This window comes from Schistocerca piceifrons, chromosome 7 (genome assembly GCF_021461385.2).
Source record: "Schistocerca piceifrons isolate TAMUIC-IGC-003096 chromosome 7, iqSchPice1.1, whole genome shotgun sequence".
Taxonomy (NCBI): Eukaryota; Metazoa; Arthropoda; class Insecta; order Orthoptera; family Acrididae; genus Schistocerca; species Schistocerca piceifrons.
Window position 1 is genome coordinate 100,406,192 of NC_060144.1, and position 9,266 is coordinate 100,415,457.

Genomic DNA, 9,266 nt, shown 5'->3' on the forward strand with positions numbered 1-9,266 from the left:
TTCAAATTTGCTCAGCTGGACTTGCACTCTATTGGCAGACAGCGTGCAAAATTGCAAAGTGCTGAGCGGGACACTTGGGCGCTCGGGGTGAGCTGTGGGTTGCGCGCGGGTTAGGAGTGACCTTTATGATAAGAAAGTGCAAATGCTGATTTCAAGACTCCCACTATTTACCTCTTCTAATAAATATGTCTCGGTAACTACATATTCTTGATGTTCATATTCAAGGGGCTCTCACTTTCTGGGTGACACTTGTTTATGCTACGGGCTAGTTTCAGTACCATGAGAGCATTTCCTTCTGTTGTCTCAGCTTCCACACACATGATGACAACTCACCAAACGGACTGCCCAGGCCCCAGGTACAGAACGACAACCTGTAACGTGGACTTCCTATGGCGCATCTGTCACGAGGTGCCCACGTGCCCCCCCCCTCCCCCGCCGCCCACCACCCTGCCCCTCCACGCCTCCTTCTCCGCCCACTGGCTGACGGCCGGTATTTTCCTGCCTATGCACCACGCGGCGCCATCGCAGCCTTCCAAGGCGTCGCTTATTAAATTCCTGTCGCCGGAATTCGGCGCGCATTAAAGTCCGTCGCTGCCAGATTCCGGGACATTCCTCTGCGCTAGGACCCTCTCGGCCCGCCGACCAAGTTAGAGCCCGCTCAGAGCTTCGTTCGCCATTCAAACTTTCTGATTTATGTCGGATTGCTCACACCGGAAATTGACGTCGCCCTTTCGGGTCGAGGTGCTGGGTAAAGAAAGCATTGTTAGGTTCCGATATTTTATTACATGCTTGGCACAAGGCAATTCAAGCCAAAATTTTCGATTGCATCTCGTTTTTATTTTATTAATACGACGCTTTTCGAGACGTATCCTCATCGCCTCCAACTACTTCGAACTAGTAGATGTTTTATTGATTCCCACCGACAAAGGTAGAAATGACGGTCGCAATACAATACGATAAATCAGAACCGAAACGAAAATATTTAGGTACTCGTTTTTCCCATATGCTGTTCTAAAATGGTACGTTCGACAAATATTCTGAAAGCGTTTCTGTGATCCATCTGCCAAGCACTTAAGTGTCAATTGCAGAGTTGTTATGCAGGTGTCGATGTAAATCAAGTATCCGTTAGCATCCAAAAGTTATTCATCTGTTGGTATAGCACATTTAGACCTTCCTAACAACACAATATTACGCAACCTAATGACCAGTTGACCCGTCTAGATGCTGTGTGGGTTAGCACGCTACTTCCGGGATTCGGGGAGGCGTGTGGACCTCGGATCAAATCCCCCGACGCCTAGTGGACGGACGACGAGAGCAGGTCTGCTTCTCAGCCTACATATGGTTTTTAGACAGTTTCCCATAGCCGATTACATGAATACAACGCTGGTACCAAGCCCCGTCTTGGTTACATGATTCTCAATTTAGAAAACGTGCCCACATTCCCACATGAGGTAACACTAGACGCATATGGGTGGAGTGCCAAATGTCGATTGGGGGAGGGAATGGGCGTTAGGGATAGGCAACAGAGACGGCTTCCGAACACCCACTACCACAGACATTGCCAAATCCATAATTAACGTACCTATCTCCTGAAGACACGAGACAAACACCAGGAAAAGGTGTATATAATATTCACGTAATAATAACGTACATAACATACACAAATTTGGAAAAGGACTTAACGCTTTGTTAGTTTGAATTTAGAAAACACACAGGCAAAGGCACCATAAAATCAGTTCTGACGTTGCATTTAGTAAAGGAAGCAAGACGTAAAGGAAGATAAAAGAAATAGTAATACTCTCACAGTATATCTCAGTCTTGGAAAAAATGGATTTAAGTGGAATGAAGTTCACCTGAGAAAACAAAAGTGAGGAGACATAATATAATAAAATCTCAAGAAAAATCCTTGGCCGCAAGCTCCATAATAACAAACTAATCCACATCAGAAATGAATCCCTCTACTTAACTACCAATAAACTGTCGGACACAATGGGGAAAAGAGGAACGGATTTCTGTGGACACATTTTCAGAATGAACCTAAATAAAATTAGAGAAGTCTGACTACTTCCAAGCAAAGGAAAAAAGCGATCAAACTGGATTAAGGAAACAGAGGAGGACTTAAGGGATCTCCAGATGACAGGAAATATGCTCACAGGTAAAACTGCAAAGAAAGTAAGAAAAAAGTGTTGAAAATCAAAATAAAAACAAAATGAACGAACCTAATATCTGAAGAAGAAAGAGAAGAAAGTTTGGTAAATACTAGGCTGATAGAAAGTCACAGAACATGAAAAACCGATTTAATTTACCTCAACGTCTGATGAAACGAAAGAATAAGAGGAAGAAGAAAATATCAGGTTCATTTGAAAATTATTGTAATACTAACAGATGCATTTGAACTACAGATTTATTCATATATTATGGAGAATATTGTACAGTTTACTAACGATGAAGTTGGAGTGGTTAATAAGGAAAAGGACTGTGAGGAACGTTGCAGCAAAGGTGATAGAGTACAAATAAGAGCTCTGATTGGTCTTCTGATAGCAGCTGATCAGTATATGAGTTCAAAACGCAGTAAGTATGAAATAAAGTGTTGTGTGTGAACCTCAAAACTCCAGTGCAGTAGTAAGACAAAAACCTAAAACAAGGATGAAGTGTTGTTACATGTGCAGCCTCAAAAAAGGAAAGACTGCAGAAAACTGTTTGGAGTAACTGGAGAAGAATCGTTTTTGTTCAGTATTCACCTTTATACTGAAGTTCAGCAACTGCTCTGTATGGAAACAAGACACAAAAACAGAACTTGTACAGGAATACTCTATCGATGTAATGTAAAAATTTGTAACACATATACAGAGTCTCTTTTCTAGAGTTTATCATTCAGTGAATTTTGGAAAACAAACAGAAACTTCCTTATTTATCCACTTTAAATATTTGTTAGTAAAAATTTCTTGAAATTGTGTATATACATATTTACCGTGCTTTCTTAGTGAAAATATAATATTATGAAGGAAATGTACCTATCAGTCATGCAAACTCGTCTCTGATGTCTACATGGATAAAATAGCTAGACCATTCTAGGGGGAAAAATTCATAGGTCAATTTTCAGGTCTCTTAGCCTATAATTCAGTTTCAGAAAGGTCTTGGAAAACGTAGACAGACAACTGTTACTCTTAAATGGCTTTCTGTGTTCTGTGTACCTGAAATTTTGGTGTAATCTGTGCATTTGTGTTAGTGTTAGGTGTCCACAGTTTCTTTCAGCCCTTGTCTGTTAAGTATGATGCCAACACTGTAAGGTGGTTTATTGTTGTAGGCAACGGTATACCATTTTTAATTGATGTGGATGTTTCTCGTTCAGGTGTGTGAGTAGCATTAGTGGTCTTTGTGGTTATTATCTATGTACCTGTGTTTGTTAGTTGGTATTGACCAAACTATTTTTTTCTCTTGGAGGTCTATTTGATCTGTGTTTTCATTTTGTGGATCATTTTGTGTATTATGTTTGTTGCATATCCATTTCCAGCGGCTATTTCTTTCATTGGCTGTATTTTTAAAGTTGTCCTCACTAACTGGAGTTTTATTCAATCACTGTAGTACATATTGCAAACTAGTCTGTTGTCTGTTACAGCATGCTTTAATGTTTCACAAATGGCCGTGAATTTCCTGTATGTGGAACAATGGTGTTGATTGAGTCTCTGTGTATTGTGAAGTATAAGAATTTTGATGTTTAGTCATGTTCTGTTTGCTTGTTAAATTTTATCTTTAGTTGGATTCTGTTGATATCACTGTAGAATTGTTGTATGTCATGGAAAGACAAATGACGTAATTTACATAATGCTGTCAATATATCAGTCAATACTGTGTGTGGTTTCACTACAGTTTCAAATATTTTGTTCCTAATGTCATTTATGAAGATGCTGAATAGGGGCTGAATGATTGGTGATCCTATACGGAACTCATACTCTTCTGAGCAGAACTGGCTGTAAGATGAGAAATAATTTTGTCTGTTTATTAATTTCACGTTATTTGTTATCTGTACAGCTTCAAAGAGGTATTAAAATGTGGAGAAACAGAAAGTAAGTACAAAGAAGCTACATACACCCTCTTTCCTACAATCAGCAATAACAGACCTACGAATAATACATCACGATACTTTTTTAAACTTATTACATTAAACTAAGAAATATTACTTAAAAGATAATTAATTTAACAATGTTGACCGCCGAATGTCAGATATACAACTGCAGTAATACAATCCCACATAAATAAAATGATGTCCTGAACATAGATAATTCTATTTTAGGCGTAACATTAAATGTGTGTAATATAGTTTAAATAAATCGTTATTAGTTCATGACAACAAATAGTATCAAAGTATCAGCTGCACTGCAGGTGACAGAAAGTTGGGTGCATATCAGTGTGTGAGCGTAATACATGTAGATCTACTTTTATTAATCCTGATGTGAATATACACACCATAATATTGAAACTGTATGTATTATCGAGGACAATTTTTACCCATCATTCTACAGAAAATAAAATGAACGCACTGACGATGATGAGAGTCTACTGAAACCTGTATCAGTGTAAAACAATTAAATGGTATTTGCACAAGGCATAGCCCTACTTATGTAACACATTTCAGAAAGTGAACACAGACAAAATTTGTGCTTCAACAACAACTTAAACTATGTGCTTAGAGTTTTTGTGGTGGACTGCCGTAATAAAAGCTTATTGGTTAACAAGCTGCATCATATCGAATAAAGCACTCAAGCTTTTGATAGCTGTCTCCGCCGTTGTCATCAAAGTAGAGAACCGACTTCTGATTAAAATGACAGTAACAGCTATTGAATGCTTAAGTGTTTTATTTGAAGTGGCACAGCTAGTAAACTCAAAAGATTGTATTCAACAAGACTGCTTTCTTTCTCGTTTTTTCGTGACTGGTACAGGTAAGGAACTTTGTGTGGTCAAATAAGGTAATGTGGCATATTTTTCCCGCTTTATGGGACGCCAGGAATGTTTATATATGAATTGGCCTTTCTACAATCACTGGAAAGGGAAAGTTACGTTACAACAGAAACCGAGGAGTGTAGCGTACTTTGTAACGTAATTCAGTGTGTCCCTTCTGTCCTCACCACACAATCAGACTATTTTCGTCACGCGATCTGAAACATGAAGACAGCGGTTTTTGCCTCATTGTGATCTGTAAATAATGGAATTTAATTGCGTTCGAGGAAAAAAAGGAAGCACAGTAACTGAAGAAAGGACAGTGCGGGGAATCCTGGACCGGGACCTGTGCAGCTGAATAGTGCGAAATATGGCGTTCAATTACGCCTGCTAGGCCATTCTTACAGGCGGCTGGGGTGCGCGGGTGGGGCTGGGGGTCCGGGGGACTGCAGTATTTCACCGCCGGCGCGCCCTGAGGCATGGCCGCGCTATACATCACATATTTCAGTTTCGGGCGCTTCGCTTCGCGTCGCCTGAGCCACCCCGCTGCGGCGCCGGTATTTATGGCGGCTGCCGGCTTAACGCAGACAGCGCCGCCGGGGGCCGCAACCCGCAGCCCGCAGTCCGCCTGCGAGTGCGACTCTGGATCTGGTGCAGCGGCGGCGGAGGCATGCCAAGGCATATGTTGGACTCAACCAATTCCTTTCGCTATAGTCTCAGAGAAAATGATACTGATTACATATGCCGGCGCCATTGCCTGGCCACACAGACGAATTCATGACAGTTAGTGTGGTCAAGTGACAGCAAAATCTTTTGGTCCATAATTCATTCGACTATATCATAGAGGTTGATGCAGGATGTACGGATGTTCGATGCCATGTTAGAAGCAGTTACATTCAATAGTTCACCAGCGAAAAATTTCTCCTATTTTAGCACAAAAAATACGAAAATGATGCTGTTTATATAAAATACTCTGACAAGTGGAGTACCAGCTCCCTCCTTCTACCATTCTCAGTACCTTTAAAAGTTTTCCCAATAAATTTGAGATGAGAACTTAACCGTCGGTTTTTTTTTTTTTTTTACTTACAACTCACCTCAAACTCCCACAAGTTACCCTAACTGCAACTCACTCACAACCACCAGTCCATCGCTGTAAGTATCTCATACCAATCCATTACTAATTGTCCTTTCTCAGTCACTAATTCATTCCCACTCATTCACATCACCTCTTTCGGTCTCTCCGATGTTGTGTTCATGTTAGAGTTGCAATCCCTTTCCTTCTGTCCAGCTGCTACTGTCTCCTCTTAATTTCACTGTCTCCTTTCTGTTCTCCCTTACTGATAATGTCTCATTCCTTCCTTCTTACTGATGCTGTCTCTTCTCACTGTCACAATCTATTCCTTCTTTGTTGTCACTGTCACACACTCTGTCTCTCATTAACTCTGGCTCTCACTCACTTCTACTTTAACATTCTGTGTATTCCTCACCCAATGGGACTATCTCTTTCGCTCTTTTCCTAGCACTGTTCTGACAGTGTCCACTATGTTCCCTGTCTCTATGTCCCACTCTTTCTTTCACACTGCCATTGTTACCCTATCTCTTTCCATACTACAGTCACTGTCTACTATTTTCCAGCATTTATTACTCTCTGTCTCTTTGTTACTACCACTGTCTTCTCTCTCACATGCAAAAATTTTAACAAATATTTAAAAGTGCTGAGGATGGCAGAATGCGACAGCTGGTCTCCACTTCAGCCAGTCATTTGAATAAACACAAACATTCGCCCGTTTTGCACCGATAGGTGCATTTTTCCGCTAGTTCTCTCCTTTTCTTTGCTGCACCAGGGAATGTAACTCATATGAAAATAAATATATTTCTCAGTTAAATTTCAAATAGTTTAATTACGTGAAACTGAAAAAATCCGAAACTAATTTTATACTTCAGACCTGATTTTACCTGCACAGTTTTTATACGTGCTTCACTACTACAACATCGGGTTTCCAGATAGTAACCGGGAGACGTTACAGCATATTTCTCCATGCCACGTCAGTTTATGGACGATTTTTTCGTCTCACACCGTATCATACCTGCTGATTTTACGTGCACAACAAGGTAAATTTGAACCTCTGTATCTCGGAAACGGATGAAGATATTGGGAATATTTTCAGAGACGTTCTAGATCGGGGTCTTAGGAATACATCGTCAAAATTAGACCATTTGCTGTGCACAGCCGTCTTGTGATCCTCGAGTGGGTTTTTCCAACAAATAGAAAAAAAACACGTTTTTTCGCTGTTTCCCGATAATGGATAACGGTTTTTGAGAAAGGAGAGATAGGTCCTCTAGATAAATATGTGGACACTACACCGTAAAAATCTGAGCAATTTGCTGAAGTTATTTATTATTTACATTTCGCCTCATACCGGATTTTACGGTTAGAAGCAAGTTACATTTGAACCTGTGTATCTTGAAAACGAATACAGATATCAGGAAAATATTCAGAGTTGTTCGAGATCACGATTTTAGGAACATACCGCAAAGATTTCAGCCTTTCGCTGCCTATAGCCATCCTGGAATCGTCGGCTGGGGTTTGGTCCGCTGTGGACGGTGAAAATAGAGTAAAACATAAACTTTCTCGAGGAGTTTTCCGAGGAAGCGCCCATGAAGTAATGGTCCTTCCTGAAATCCCATCTTGCCCACCATAGCCACATCAAATGCAATTCTCCATTTGCCTAAGGAGGAGGAGGTGTGTAATATTCATATTTTCACCCTGTACAGTAGGACAGAGATGCTAAGACGTTTATTCTGTTGGGAATACAAAAGATCCCTAGCCCACTATCTAAACGCTTGATACTGCTTTTTCATCATCAACCGAGATATGGCAGGCACTCTGTGTTCAGGCCACAAGTGGCCCACCGGGACCATCCGACCGCCGTGTCATCCTCGTTGAGGATGCGGATAGGAGGGGCGTGTGGTCAGCACACCGCTATCCCGGTCGTTATGATGGTTTTCTTTGACCGTAGCCGCTACTATTCGGTCGAGTAGCTCCTCAATTGGCATCACGAGGCTGAGTGCACCCCTAAAAATGGCAACAGCGCATGGCGGCTGGATGGTCACCCATCCAAGTGCCGGCCACGCCCGACAGCGCTTAACTTCGGTGATCTGACGGGAACCGGTGTATCCACTGCGGCAAGGCCGTTGCCCCAACCGAGGTATGAGCACCGTAAAATCCCGCAGTTATGAGCTGCATTTAGGAACATGCTGTTGCATGCATACTGACTATTGAGTAACTTGTTATTTTTGTGTATCATGTTTTGGAATAAGTTTTTGCATTCACAGAAAATATGTATATTGTGCAAAAGGGCGATAAGAAACTTGTGTGATGTATGTTCGTGAACTTAGTGTTAGCCGTTTTCAAACTGCCTTTTAGTTTCTGTCTTGGGTTCTTCGGCCGACGTTTGTTTAATGATTTTTCTGACGTTTCGCCAGCACGAGTGCTGGCATTGTCAGAGCCTCACCCTCCATTGCTGGTGGTCGTCTGGAGGGTGAAGATTTGTCAATTCCAGCTACTCGTGCTGGCGAAACGCCAGGAAAATCATCAAACAAAAGTCGGCCAAAGATCCCGAGACAGAAGCCAACAGGCGGTTTATCAACAAGAGGCTAAGAAAGCCTTCATTGTTTTCTAGTGGCTGTTTTCCTAACATATTGTAAGCTGCAGCGTCCAATTCCGTCACATTGTTCGATATTAGAGGCTCATAATACTAACTCACTCAAAATTCGATGGCATCGTTCACTCAGTGGATATTTCACAAGAATATTAATATTAAATAACGGAAAACAAAGTTGGAATAACAACAGTGTGAATTGGGACAGATTGCTACTCACCACATAAATGAGTCATTGACTGACAGACAGAGGCATTTCAATGTGGACTGTTGAATTCTACTAAGCTGTCAGACGAAGTCATGCGTCTGTGAGTTACTTGTCAGTCCAGTAGCTTAAGATTACGTAACACTACTTTTAAATGTCTTTTTCTGCCACTCAGTGCTTCATATATGGCGCGTGTAGCAATCTATCCTAATTTATAAGGATCGATCAAAATGTTTCAGTCCAGAATCGATATTTCAATCAGGAGAAACCACCGTGAGTATTGAGGTCATCATCCGATCGACCACCAGCTTTGAGATACCCTGCTTCATATCCTCGTCCGACAGTAATCGTTGAACTTTCAGTCTCTTTTTAAGGGACCAAAGGCGTGATAATCGCATGGAGAGAGAACAGAAGTCGAGTGTCTCCCATACGAGTTGCCCTAATAGATGAGGCTGGCCTCA

At 41.3% G+C, this 9,266-nt stretch overlaps 1 pseudogene; it reads right to left on the reverse strand.

Moving 5' to 3' along the window:
* Nucleotides 1-8,021: 8,021 nt before the first annotated feature.
* LOC124709240 lies at nucleotides 8,022-8,138 on the reverse strand (annotated as a pseudogene).
* Nucleotides 8,139-9,266: the final 1,128 nt, after the last annotated feature.